Source organism: Triticum dicoccoides, chromosome 3A (assembly GCF_002162155.2).
Source record: "Triticum dicoccoides isolate Atlit2015 ecotype Zavitan chromosome 3A, WEW_v2.0, whole genome shotgun sequence".
NCBI classification, from domain to species: domain Eukaryota; kingdom Viridiplantae; phylum Streptophyta; class Magnoliopsida; order Poales; family Poaceae; genus Triticum; species Triticum dicoccoides.
Genome location: NC_041384.1, coordinates 598,616,687 through 598,631,635, shown reverse-complemented (window position 1 = coordinate 598,631,635; position 14,949 = coordinate 598,616,687). Strand labels below are relative to the sequence as shown.

At 55.4% G+C, this 14,949-nt stretch overlaps 1 pseudogene; it reads right to left on the bottom strand.

Annotated features, from left to right (window-relative positions):
* LOC119272643 overlaps positions 1–14,949 on the bottom strand; it is a 72,270-nt pseudogene that overhangs the window by 34,187 nt on the left and 23,134 nt on the right.

Below are 14,949 nucleotides of genomic sequence, written 5' to 3'. Positions count from 1 at the left end.
CGAACTCACGATCCAGTAGAGCTCGGGGAAGAGTTTCGTCAGCACGACGGCGTGGTGACGATGTTGATGAAGCTACCGCAGCAGGGCTTCGCCTAAACACCGCTACAGTATGACCGAGGTGGATTATGGTGGAGGGGGCACCGCACACGGCTGGGAGAGATCTTTGTGATCAACTTGTGTGTCTAGAGGTTCCCCCTGCCCCTGTATATAAAGGAGCAAGGGGGAGGCCGGCCGACCCTTGTTGGCGCGCCTAGGAGGAGGAATCCTCCTCCTAGTAGGAGTAGGATTCCTCCCTTTCCTACTCCTACTAGGAGGGGGGAAGGCAGGGAGAGAAAGAGAAGGAAAGGGGGGAGACACCCCCTTCTCCTAGTCAAATTAGGATAGGGGAAGGGGGTGCGTTGCCTACCCTAGGCCGGCCCCTCTCTCTTTCCCTTATGGCCCAACAAGGCCCATTAGTCCCCGGGGGGTTCCGGTAACCCCTCCGGTACTCCGGTAAAATCCCGATTTCACCCGGAACTATTCCGATGTCCAAATGTAGGCTTCTAATATATCAACCTTTATGTCTCGACCATTTCGAGACTCCTCTTCATGTCCGTGATCACATCCGGGACTTCGAACTACCTTTGGTACATCAAAACATATAAACTCATAAAACCGATCGTCATAGAACTTTAAGCGTGCGGACCCTACGGGTTCGAGACACATCTCCGGTCAATAACCAATAGCGGAACCTGGATGCTCATATTGGTTCCTACATATTCTATGAAGATCTTTATCGGTCAAACCACACAACAATATACATTGTTCTCTTTGTCATCGGTATGTTACTTGCCCGAGATTCGATCGTCGGTATCCAATACCTAGTTCAATCTCGTTACCCGCAAGTCTCTTTACTTGTTCCGTAATACTTCATCCCATAACTAACTCATTAGTTATCATGCTTGCAAGGCTTATAGTGATGTGTATTACCGAGAGGGCCCAGAGATACCTCTCCGACAATCGGAGTGACAAATCCTAATCTTGATTTATGCCAATTCAACAAGTACCATCGAAGACACCTGTAGAGCACCTTTATAATCACCCAGTTACGTTGTGACGTTTGGTAGCACACAAAGTGTTCCTCCGGTATTCGGGAGTTGCATAATCTCATAGTCATAAGAACATGTATAAGTCATGAAGAAAGCAATAGCAGTAAACGAATGATCAAGTGCTAAGCTAACGGAATGGGTCAAGTCAATCACATCATTCTCCTAATGATGTGATCCCATTGATCAAATAACAACTCATGTCTATGCTTAGGAAACTTAACCATCTTTGATCAATGAGCTAGTCAAGTAGAGGCATACTAGTGACACTATGTTTGTCTATGTATTCACACATGTATTATGTTTCCAGTTAATACAATTCTAGCATGAATAATAAACATTTATCATGAAATAAGGAAATAAATAATAACTTTATTATTGCCTCTAGGGCATATTTCCTTCAGCTTCTACATGGGTTGAGGCGGCGACGAGGACGGCCGGCAAGGGTGGGGACCAGCTACAAGGACGGTCGGCGAGGGCGGGGACCGGCGACAGGGACGGCCGGCGAGGGTGGGAACCGGCGATGCGGACGGCCACTAGAGAGCGCATGGCTGATGAGATGCGGAGGGTCCTTTTCTCGCAAGCCTGAGGGAAGAAGATAGCCTGGATGGATATGGATCTAGCGGCTTGGGAGGGGCCGATCGGGCGGCTAGGGTAGGACCGGCCGAAACGTTCGGCCGGTGCGCCGGCGCCTAGCGGTGCCCAAAAAACTTCATGCCAGTGTGAGACCACCTAGGAAAAGGAAAAGAATGTACTCCTTCCATAAAGAAATATAATCTAAACATCTTATATTTCTTTACTGAGGGTTAGATTATGTAACACTGAAATCATTCCACAGCAAAAAAAATCAAAGGATTATCCACTCTCAGTTTATTCACGTTGAGCCATATGTGAGCTAAAAAATCAGATTGCATATTTTACTCGTGCGGTCATGTGTCACAGCTTGGAATTTCACAAATCCCTAGTAGAAGCATATTACATGTGAGTAAAAGCAAGTCACCGATGTACTTGGCCACTTTGCCCATTGGTTTAGCTTAAGATGCACTCGTAGTAAGTTAGGAGTGAAAATAGAGTATAGATAGACTAGTAGATGTTTGGTCAAATAGATAAGAACCTTAATCTTTAAGTTTTCAAAGCAGATAACAATCTCTTTGTACAAAAGATACTAGGAATTCAGAACCTATGACCCTAGAATGCAGACCAGAAATTCTAGTTAGTAAATATATGCAAAAAAAATCATTTTTACCGGTAGATGCTCCAGCTCAAGTCGCTGACACAGTATCTCAATGTCACACAATTTTGAGAAGTAAAAATCTCTTTCTGTCGGGGGTTTGGTGCGACATATGCCAAAGGATGGCTTATCATGGCGGGGGCGAGTAGAACGTCGCCGGTGCCTGGAAATGGGATGAGGTGAAGACATGCACGCCGGTGAATCTTACCCAGCTTTGGGGCTCTCCAAGGAGATAATACCCCTACTGCTGCTTTGCGGGGTCTCCGCATGTTCACTATGGCCAAGTGTTTACACGGTTGCTCCTTGAGCTGTTTCTTGGAGGTAGGAGAGGGCAAGGCTAGCTCTCTCCCTTCTATATGATCTGGTCTAGAGCTAATGGGTTCCAACCCTTTGCATGGGTGCCCTAGGGGGTTTATATAGGCCTACCCCCCAGGGGTACAATGGTAATCTGGCTGGACGCGGGCCCAGCCGTCAGTGCCTCTGGCCTCCGTCTTCTCTGCCGACCGCTGGGGCCCGCCGACTGGCCTGGTACGGAGCCGGCAGGCCGCGTCCGCCGCGAGCGGGTCTTGCCTGCTGCTGATTACTGTAGCCGTGCTTCTGATGACGCGGGCTTGATCATGAGGTCGTGGCAACAGCCCCGCCGCCTGGCGGGCGATCACTATTGCAACTCCCCATCACATCTTGATTAATGGCGTGTGGGCTCCGGGGGATGGCTCGGCCGTCTCCCTTGGGCCGACTCCCGACGGGCCTGACTGGTGGCTCTCCTGCCGTCTCCCGAGGTCTCACTGACTAGTGGGGCCTGCTGCCCCTAGGCCGTACAGACAAGCCGTCGTGGGTCCAGGATTCGGTCCTGCGGTGCTGATGTCAGGGCCGGCATGGCAACAGTGCCACGCCGCACGAAGATCCTCCGGGGTACGACGTGTTGTGGCCATGCCTGCCCTTGGTGAGGGGCGGGGGTGGGCTTCGCCATAGCCACGCCCCTGCCTCGTCCCCTTTGATGAGGTCATGGGGTTTGTTGGAGTCGCAAGCCGACTCCCCAGATTCGGCTTCTCTGGAAGTCGTCTCTGGGACTCGGCCGTGAGCGGGCAGTCGGCCGTCTTGCCATCAACTCCTCAGGAGGTGGCTCTTCGTCCTGGGGTCTTGAGGTTTGTTAGAGTCGCAGGCCGACTCCCCAGAGCCGGCTTCTCTGGAAGTCGTCTCTGGGACTCGGCCATGAGCGGGCAGTAGTCCGTCTTGCCGTCGACTCCTCAGGAGGCGGCTCTTCGTCCTGGGGTCTTGAGGGGCGCAGCCTGCCCCGATGTCTTGAAAGGTTCTAGGGCTCGGGTTGGCCTACCCGTGGCCCATTTCTCCGACAGTAGTCCCCAAAGCTGGTGAGGCACCGCGGATGATCGGCCGAGAAGCCTCAATAGTTTCTCCTTCCGGGTGCTCAACACATGGTCTTTGATTGACTTCTGCCGGGCCGACTAGAAGGAGTCGGACTTGCTCAACTCGGACTCACTCAATTCCGACTCGCTCAGTATTTCGAACGTCGCGGCGGGATTTAAGTGGCGTGCTAGCTAAGCCTCCAGGCGGCCGCCCGTTCTAGGCCTGACACGCGATGGCACGTGGCTAGGCCGTCCTGTCAGCCTACGCGCGCGACGGGACAGACCCATAGGTGGGGCCCACCACTACCGTGCCTCGGCGCCCGAGCGGATCCGCTGCGGCCCCGATGGAAGGTTGGGATTCCCGTGGAGTTACTGCGCACAATAGCTTTATCGTGGATTGTGGGGGTCGTGGGGTCGTGGGCGCAGTAAATCCCCACGTCCGCCCCCTCGGCTTCGCAGCCCACGAGGCTATAAGTAGGGGGAAGAGGGGGGGCTCACGCGTCCCTCCTTCCCACTACTCCTTTTCTCTTTCTTCTTGCCGCTCCTTGCTCTCCTCCTTCCTCTTCTTCTTTGCTCCGCCGCGTGCCCAAGCTCCGGCGAACGCTGCGGCGATAGCTCGCGATGAGTTCTTCCTCCGCCACCGCGCCTCCCCCAGTGCGCTCCGGCACCTGGGACGGCTCTGAAGTTCATGAAGACCACATCGAGTTCCTCCGCCAGACTCGTCGTCTCCCCGGCGAGGATCGCGTGCAGGTGCGTCTTGCACCGAAGGGGGAGATTTCCCCCGCACCACAGGAGGGCGAGCGGGTTATCTTCCGCTCGCACTGCCTGCGCGGGTTGGGGCTACCGGCGAGCAGTTTCTTCTGTCTTTCCTGGAGTTCCATGGCCTCCAGCCACACCACCTCACCCCCAACGCAGTGGTGCTGCTGTTCGCCTTCATGGCCATGTGCGAAGGCTTCCTCGGAGTCCTCCCCACCCTCGAGCTCTGGGGGGAGTTCTTCTTCTCCAAGCTCGGCACCCAGGCTGCGGGCGTGTCGGCTCAGTGCGGCACCTTCATCGTCGTGCGAAGGTCGGGGGCCGACAATCCCTTTCCCTCCATCTCGCTGATCAAGTCGGTGAAGATGTGGCAGAGATCCTACTTCTACGTCAAGAACGCCTCCGAGCGGGGGGACTAGGTCAACCTGCCGGCTTTTGAAGCCGGCCCGCCGGCTGGGCGACTGCCCAACTGGTCGTACCGGGCCAAGTCGCTGTTGCCTGCGGGAGCCGGCGCCATCACGCGACTCCGAGTGCTGACACAGTCGGAGGGTCTGACTGGTCCGGACCTGCTGGCCGCCTTCGTTTCGCGCCGAGTTCTCCCACTCCAAGGCCACCCCCATATGATATGCCAGATGAGCGGGCACCGCGACCCGAGCCGGATGTGCACCAAGGACATGCCTCACGAAGAGGTGGCCTTCATGGTGAACTACCTCTCGGACAGCAGGCTCCTAGAGGATTGGCGGTTCAGCAAGGAGCCATACTCCCGCGCCAACCCCCCGCCCGCGGTGAGCCGCCTTTCCTTTCTTTCTTTGATTTGTCTTCTTTCTTGCCGAGTTTTGTTTTGACCAGTTGGCTTTGGTTAGAATCCCATTCTCCACCCACCAGCCGGCACCTCGGGGCCGGCCCGTGAGTTCCTCGCCGACCGGGCGGAAAGCGACGTCGATGACCCCGATCTGGGGGCGGCGGCTTTGGAGGACGACACCGAGGGAGGAGGAGGAATAGTAGGTGGCTTCAGGCCTTCGGCCACTTTCGCCGACTGGCCCGACGATGACGCCGAGGGAGAAGTCATCCCTCGTCATCGGCCAGGAGCCAGCCAGCCAGGCGCGGGCTCTTCTGCCGCGCCGGGTGCTCCAGGCGGCGGGAAGAAGCGCAGGGCCGTGCCGACTTTGTTCGGCAGTCGGCCGAAGAAGCCTAAGGGTTCGGCTGCGGTGACCCGGCTGGACGAGGCGGCCGCGAAGGCCATCCGCTTCCGTAAGGAAGTGAAGAAGCCGCCATTGGTCTCCGCGTAAGTATTCTGTCTTCAAAGTTTTATTCTTTCTTTGTGACTTTGTCTGAGTCTCTGCCTGCCCCCCTTGCTTCAGGGCTCCCCTCTCTCTTGAGAGGGTCGCCGCCGCCTCCGCCATGGGGTTAGGGAGACGTCCGCCACCACTCGGCGGATTGACCCCGCTACTGACCTCCGGGAGGCGACGGAGCGGCATGCGCGGGAGAAGCGCAACGAAGAAGAGGCCCTCCGCCTGGAGAAGGCAGAGGCCGATAGGGCGGAGGCCAACAGGGCGGAGGCCGACAGGGCGGAGGCCTCCGCCAAGAAAAAACTGGCGGAGGCCGAAGCAGCCGCCGCGACGAAGCGGGAGGCTGAGGAAGCCGCGCGCTGCTAGTCGGCGGTGTTCGTCACCCCGCTGAACTCTGCGCCGCTGCCTCCGGAGTTCACGGGGCAGACTGGGGAAACCGGCGGGGAGAACTCCGTCGTGAAGAGGGAAGGCGGCGACCCCTCTACGCTGGACGTGAACGTTCTGCCGCCACCTCCGCCGCCGTCTGAAGGTGCACGAGGAAAGCAGCCGGCGGACCCTCCGGTGCCGCCGACCGAAGACGAGGCCGTGGCGAGGTTGCTCCTCCAAGTCGGCTCGCCAACGTGCCGCCGTCCGGAAATGGCGACTTCGGCGCCCTGCCCCCTGGAAGCCGGCACCGCCAGCTCGGCGACCCCAGACGCCGAAACGACGAGCGCCGCGCCCATTGGGTGGGTGCGAGGAGGTGGCACAAGGCCGCTGAACCAGGCGCTTCTAGACGTCTAGGCGAAGCTTCATACCGAGGGCGACGCTCTCCAGAATTGCACCAAGGCGTAGCTGGCGTCACGGGCAGCCGTCCGGGTATATTTTTCCTTTGGCCTTTGTTTTTCTTGTTCCTCTCTGTGGGGGCGCGTCAGCGCACCCACTGGGTGTAGTCCTCGAGTTTCGGGTTGGCTGCTGAGCAGGCAGCCCGGAACTCCAATTGATGAACTCCGGGTATTAACTTATGTCTGAAACGTTCGTCGCAGGATTACCACAACCTCCGTGTCACTGCCTTCAACCGTAACGTTGAAGAGCTGGGCAAGCGGACCGCCGATCTATCGGAGAGCCGGAGTAAGTTCTTTTCCTTCTTCGCGGGGGCGCGCTGGCGCACCCGCGGGCTGTAGTCCCCGAGATTCGGGCTGACTACTGAGCAGCCGGGCCGGATCTCCCTGGCGACCTTCTTTTCCTGATGACTCAACGCCTTCTTTCTTTCTTCTTCTCAGGGGCCAACGCTGCTCTTCAACAGCAGCTGAGCGACGCCAACTTCGCTTTGCGCGGCAAAGAGAAGGAATGCAGCAAGCTCGCCACGGAGCGCGATCTGCTGGCCACTCAATTGGCGGAGCAGAAGGAGCTGCTTGTGAAGGCGCAGAGGGAGGCAGAGGAGACGGAAACCGCCCTCCTGGATGAGTTCGTGAGCGAGCGCTCCTCCTGGTCTCACAAGGAGGCGCTGCTGTTCTCCGGCTTCCACGAGATTGAAGACATCGTTGATGGTGAGTTTCTTTATTTTCTTTCTTCGAGCTGCCGACTAAAGTCATGCCGACTCCTGGTTTTTGACTTGCTTCTTCGTTTCTTCCTGTCTTTGCAGACTTCTTCCTTGGGCAGTCGCAGGCCGCCATCCAAGCCATCGAGGCTGACCGTGAAGGTCCGAGGGCGGAGGGCGCAGAGATTGCCGTCGACACCCCTTGAACTCTTGACGAGCACGTCCTGAGCACCGAGGCTCGCCTTCGGCTGGCTCACCGGATGTTGTGCCGGCTTCAGCGTGTCAGCGCTCAGGTGATTGCTGCCCTGTGGCCGGATATGTAGGCTCCGTGCACCCCCAGCCTGACGGCCGACTGGCTGGAGGTCGCCGCTGGTCGTCTTGAGGCCTGGAAGGGCTCTTCGGCCCGAGCTGGAGCGCGCCGAGCCTTGGAGTTCGTCAAGGCGTGGTATCCGGGGCTGGACCTAGACCGGCTGACCACGCTTCGGTCGGAGGCCCAGCCAGAGCTGGCAGCCATGGAAGACGCCCTCGTCAAGCGTGCTGTGGTGATCGCCGAGTACACCGACACCAGCATCTTCGTCCCCGAGCGGTCTGAAGACGGCGAGGAGGTACCGCCGAAGTGTTTTGGGATGAACCCAGACTACAGCGAGGACTCGGTGGAGGTGATTGACTCCAGCATCGAGGAAGAGGGCGAGGCGGAGGACGGAGGCGAAGCGGAGGCACCAGAAGACGGAGCAGACGGCCAGCCTCAGCTCGACCATGCCTCTAGCAACAAGCCACGTGCGACCGACCCGACTGCCGCCGGAGGTGATCAAGCCGAGACTAGCCAGTCGGCCGCCCCGACGCCTGGCGCTGGCGCGTCCTTCGACCCTCCGAATCCGTCTGCTGCTTCCTAAGTTGCCGTTGTATCTTTGTTTTGTCTGCTTCAGTAGTCTTTGAAGAACTTGGTTAATTCGCACAATTCCACCCGCGGGGTGTATTTTGAACCTCTGCTTGAAAATTCGGCCAAGGGCCTATGTTATGTAAATATATTTATCCGAGTTCTATCTTTTCTTGCTCATTGCTCTTTTGGCTTTTTCCTTTGCCGCTTTCGCTTAGTTGCCTGCCTTGCCAATCGGACAGCCGCTCTGCGGACTGTTGCTGGATCAAGTGCTTGGCTACTTTGGGAAAGCGAGTACTTAGCCGTTTTTAAGAGTTTTTGAGCAAGTTGGATAGAAGACGGCAATCCGACTATCCGAGAGTCGGTCTGCGAGAAAGGCTGGAAGCCGTCTTGAGCTATGTTTTATGCTTTGAGTCCTTAACCATTTTTCATGCGAACACCCATTCTACCTTACCTCTGCCCACCGTACAGTCGGTCTGCGAGCTGCGGCTTCAGACAGAAGACGGTTTAGGTGTTACACACTACTTGTCCGGCTGCAGGAAGCATTTCATAGTGCAAGGCGGCAAGTCCCCGGGCCGACTTGTCGAGCCCGGTGCCAAGCGGCATGACAAAGAGTAACATACTTGTAAGCATAATTTTTATTATACAGACAAAAGAGGGCAGTCCCCGAGTTCGTCTCGGGGGGCCCGAAGTCTTGGTACTTTAATACAAAAGGTAGCGTGGTACATACTGCATCAACTGTAAAATCTTTGGAGGAGATTTTCATTCCATGGGTGCTCTGTCTCCTTGCCGGAGTCGTCCCTCTTGCGTGCTCGGGGCTTCTGAGCATTGATCAGGTAGTAGGAATCGTTGCCCAGTACTTTGCTGATGATGAAAGGGCCTTCCCAAGGCGCCGACAGCTTGTGCTGGCCGGCTGTTTGCTGGATCAGCCGGAGCACAAGGTCGCCTTCTTGGAAAGATCTTGGCCTGACCTTCCTGTTGTGGTATCGGCGCAGGCTCTGCTGGTAGATGCTGGACCGGCTGAGTGCCAACAGCCGGCCCTCTTCCAGCAGATCGACGCCGTCTTGTCGTGCTTCTTCTGCTTCCTCCTCGGTGTACATGGTGACTCGTGGGGAGTCGAACTCTATGTCAGTTGGGATGACGGCTTCGGCACCGTAGATGAGGAAGAAGGGCGTGAAGCTGGTTGACTTGTTTGGAGTCGTGCGCAGACTCCAGAGGACGGATGGCAGCTCGTCGAGCCAGCAGCCAGCCGAGCGCTCTAGAGGCTCGATCCGCCGAGGTTTGATGCAGACAGGATGAGGCCGTTTGCTCGCTCCACTTGGCCGTTTGACTGGGGATGGGCGACGGACGCTAGGTCTAGTCGGATGCCCTGTGTTGCGTAGAAACGGGCCAAGGCGCCTTTGGCAAAATTTGTGCCGTTGTCAGTGATGATGTTGTGTGGTATGCCGTACCGAATTGTGATATCGGAGATGAAAGTTACGGCAGTCGGACCGTTCAGCTTCTTGATTGGCTTTGCTTCTACCCACTTGGTGAACTTGTCCACTGCGACAAGTAAGTGAGTTAAACCACCTCGTGCTGTTTTGAATGGTCCCACCATGTCTAGACCCCAAACTACGAAAGGCCAGGCAATGGGGATGGTCTTGAGTGCATAAGCTGGTTGGTGCGCGAGGGAGTCCTGGATTAGGGGGTGTTCGGGTAGCCGGACTATACCTTCAGCCGGACTCCTGGACTATGAAGATACAAGATTGAAGACTTCGTCCCGTGTCTGGATGGGACTTTCCTTGGCGTGGAAGGCAAGCTTGGCGATGCGGATATTCAAGATCTCCTACCATTGTAACCGACTCTATGTAACCCTAACCCTATCCGGTGTCTATATAAACCGGAGGGTTGTAGTCCGTAGGCAATCAACTCCATATACAACAGTCATACCATAGGCTAGCTTCTAGGGTTTAGCCTCCTTGATCTCGTGGTAGATCTACTCTTGTACTACCCATATCATCAATATTAATCAAGCAGGACGTAGGGTTTTACCTCCATCAAGAGGACCCCAACCTGGGTAAAACATCGTGTTCCCTGCCTCCTGTTACCATCCGGCCTAGACGCACAGATCGGGACCCCCTACCCGAGATCCGCCGGTTTTGACACCAACATTGATGCTTTCATTGAGAGTTCCTCTGTGTCCTCGCCTTTAGGCCCGATGGCTCCTTTGATCATCAACAATGATGCGGTCCAGGGTGAGATTTTTCTCCCCGGACAGATCTTCATCTTCGGCGACTTCGCTTTGCGGGCCAATTCGCTCGGCCACCTGGAGCAGATCGAAAGCTACGCCCCTGGCCATCAAGTCAGGTTTGGAAGCTTAAACTACACGGCTGACATCCGCGGAGACTTGATCTTCGACGAGCTCGAGCCACGGCCAAGCGCACCGCACTATCTCGAGGGGCATGATCTAGCTCTTCCCCTGGACAATGTCCTGGAGGCCGAACACGCATCGGTTCCGACCCCTAACTCGGAGCCTATTGCGCCAATCGAGGATGAGCGGTTGGACGTCACCTCGGGGGCTGCGATCCTGAAAGCGATCGAGCCGAACGCTATCCCCGCACTCTGCACGACCCATGACTCCGAGGATCCGGACTCCTTCCCGGACTCCAAACCCCCCGCGCCCCTGCCAATCGAATCCGATTGGGCGCCGATAATGGAGTTCACCGCCGCAGACATCTTTCAGCATTCACCTTTTGGCGACATCCTGAATTCTCTTAAGTCTCTCTCTTTATCAGGAGAGCCCTGGCCGGACTACGGTCAGCGAGGGTGGGATACGGATGATGAGGAAATTCAAAGCCCACCCACCACCCACTTTGTAGCCACTGTCGATGATCTAACCGACATGCTTGACTTTAGCTCCGAAGACATCGACGGCATGGACGACGATGTAGGAGACGAACAGGAACCAGCAGCTGTAGGGCGCTGGAAGGCCACCTCGTCATATGACATATATATGGTGGATACTCCAAAAGATGGAGATAGCGATGGAACAGTGGGGGATGACGCCCCCAAGAAACAGCCAAAGCGCCGGCGTCAGCGGCGCCGCTCTAAATCCCGCCAAAGCAAAAATGGTGATTCCGGCACGGGGGATAATACTACCCCGGATAGCGCCGAAGAACACCCACCTCAGCAAGATTCGGCACAGGAAGATGGAGAAGCCGGCCCTCATGAGAGAGCGGCAGACCGAGAGGTCGAGGATGATAACTATACGCCTCCCTCCGAAGACGAGGCAAGCCTCGATGACGACGAATTCGTCATACCATCAGACCCCGCCGAACAAGAGCGTTTTAAACGCAGGCTTTTAGCCACGGCAAGCGGCCTCAAGAAAAAGCAGCAACAACTTAGAGCTGCCCAAGATTTGCTAGCTGACAGATGGACTGAAGTCCTTACGGCCGAAGAGTATGAACTCGAACGCCCCTCCAAGAGTTACCCGAAGCATAGGCCGCTACCCCGATTAGAGAAGGAAGCACCAACATCACCAGCGCATGACATGGCAGACCGGCCACCTCGCGGCCGCGATAGAGAGGCCTCTCGGCCCTCCACCCAAGCCATGCCCCGACGCTGCTCAACTAAGGCACGGGAAAATGCGCCCGACCTGCGAGACATACTGGAGGATAAGGCAAGACAAACAAGATCGATCTACGGATCACGCAGGCGCCCTACGGCATGTGACAATGATCTTCACTCCGGATACAACAAATCCGGCCGGGCCGAACACAACATACATAGCTCTTCCAAGTTGCGTCGTGATATAGCCCAGTACAGAGGCGCCGCACACCCGCTATGCTTCACGAATGAAGTAATGGATCATAAAATCCCAGAGGGTTTCAAACCCGTAAACATCGAATCATACGATGGCACAACAGATCCGGCGGTATGGATCGAGGATTATCTCCTTCACATCCACATGGCACGTGGCGACGATCTACACGCCATCAAATACCTCCCGCCCAAACTTAAAGGACCGGCCCGGCATTGGCTTAACAACTTGCCAGCAAATTCAATCGGTTCTTGGGAGGACCTGGAAGCCGCATTCCTCGACAACTTCCAACGCACTTACGTGCGACCACCGGATGCCGACAACTTAAGCCACATAATTCAGTAGCCAGAGGAATCGGCCAGATAATTCTGGACACGGTTCCTAACAAAGAAAAACCAGATAGTCGACTGTCCGGATGCAGAGGCCCTAGCAGCCTTCAAGCATAACATCCGCGACGAGTGGCTTGCCCGGCACCTGGGACAGGAAAAGCCGAAATCCATGGCAGCCCTCACGACACTCATGACCCGCTTTTGCGCGGGAGAAGACAGCTGGCTATCTCGCAGTAACAACTTATCAAAGAACCCTGGTAATTCGGATACCAAGGACAAAAGTGGCAGGACACGTCGGAATAAGCAAAAATGCCGCGTTAGCAGCGACAGCAATGAAGACACGGCAGTCAATGCCGGATTCAAAGGCTATAAATCCGGTCAGCAGAAAAAGCCATTCAAAAAGAATACTCAGGGCCCATCCAATTTGGACCGAATACTCGATCGCTTGTGCCAGATACATGGCACCCCCGGAAGGCCAGCCAATCACACTAACAGGGATTGTTGGGTGTTCAAGCAGGCAGGCAAGTTAAGGGCCGAAAGCAGAGACAAGGGGCTGCACAGCAACGACGAGGAGCCCAAGCCGCCGAACAACAATGGACGGAAGGGCTTTCCCCCACAAGTGCGGACGGTGAACATGATATACGCAACCCACATTCCCAAGCGGGAACGGAAGCGTGCGTTGCGGGACGTATACGCGATGGAGCCAGTCGCCCCAAAGTTCAACCCATGGTCCTCCTGCCCGATCACTTTTGATCGAAGGGACCACCCCACTAGCATCCGTCATGGCGGCTTCACCGCATTGGTTCTCGACCCAATCATCAACGGATTTCATCTCACAAGAGTCCTCATGGACGGCAGCAGTAGCCTGAACCTGCTTTATCAGGATACAGTGCGGAAAATGGGCATAGATCCCTCAAGGATTAAGCCCACAAGAACGACCTTTAAAGGCGTTATACCAGGTGTAGAAGCCAACTGTACAGGCTCAGTAACACTTGACGTGGTCTTCGGATCCCCGGACAATTTCCGAAGCGAAGAGTTAATCTTCGATATAGTCCCGTTTTGCAGTGGCTATCACGCCCTGCTCGGACGAACTGCATTCGCAAAGTTCAATGTGGTGCCGCACTACGCATATCTCAAGCTCAAGATGCCAGGCCCTCGAGGAGTAATTACGGTCAATGGAAACACCGAACGCTCCCTCCGTACGGAGGAGCATACGGCGACTCTCGCAGCGGAGGTACAAAGTAGCCTTCTCAGGCAATTCTCCAGTCCGGCCATTAAAAAGCCAGACACTGCCAAGCGCGCCCAGAGCAACCCACAGCAGGACCGCCTGGCACACTCTGAGCAAGCGTAGCAATGCGGCCCCAACCCCAGCTCTCACGACATAGCGAAACCAGTACCTCGCGTACATAACTACGCCCTCGAAATACAATGGGCGCAGGGGAAGGGGCACAATAACGGCACGCCCAAAATACGGCTTAAAACGTACTAGGGGCTGCCGGATTCTTTTTTTAATTTTTTGTTACTTTCAGGACTCCATACTTCGGACGACCTGTTCGGCAATTTGACTGCCGCACAAATGATGCAAGATCCAGGGAGGCAGACAAGCCATGCCGCATTATGGAACTCCCAGGTGGTCTCTGTTACGAGCGGTATACCTGTTTTAAATACAATTCCGCGGCCTTCCCCTGGTCAGGACATACTGAATAGTCCAATATCTTTTGCTTACCGCACTATTTGTATCGTTCGACTTTGATAAATAGCCTCTCTATAAACAATGCTTAGCTTCTTGTCTATTTTTTGCATTATCTTCTTTTCACATTTATGTCTATTAAATGACATGATTGCACCCGTACACCATGGTACGGCAAACACTCCAGGGGCTTCAGTACCCCTCATAATGGTGTCAGAAGTCCGTACACTTTCACAAGTGCGGCACCCCGAACTTCACTATATGCATCGGCTCCGAATCATGATTTGGGTCAATAGTTGGGTTTGCCCGACTCCTATGTTTTGGTGCCTTACGTTCCGCTCTATCGGCTAAGGTAGCACTAGGAGAACCACTGCGATTGTGCCCCGGTTCAGCTGGGTTAAGCACCTCAGTGGAGAAAGCTAAAACTGACTGTCATGATGTGGCGAGAGACTGGTCGCTGTTCGAGAGGTTTTTCGAGTCCCTAAAGGCTTATGCCGCTTCGAGCGAGGAGCTGGCTTTGTCCGGCCAAGGTGTGGATAGCGCCCCGAACTCGGTCTTCCGAACTAGGGGCTTCGCCGAAATTTAAAATTATAGAGTTCTATGGCTAAGTGAGAGTGTTCAAGCATTATAGTCCGATTGCCTGGTTCGTTGTGCTGAGCGCCTCCCTCGAAGGACCCAACTATGGGAAAAAGAGCGCTCAGGTTTATCCCGAACACCCCAGCACTAGTGGCACGGGGGCAGAAGCCGACGACTGGCCATCTCTCAATTTTTTGATAAACGGCCGCACAGAAAGTAATATTTTAAATTCAATAAGCATTGCTTAGCGCATATGAACAAGTTTTCAGCGCACAGGATAAACACGAGCGGGTTCATTCAAATATAACATCCTTGGTACATTCATCCGCCACAAGGTGGGCACCTGCAAGAACATCCTTGTAGTAGTTCTCGGGCTTGCGATGCTCCTTCCCCGGCGGCGGCCCGTCCTTCACAAGCTTCTCACCGTCCAGCTTACCCCA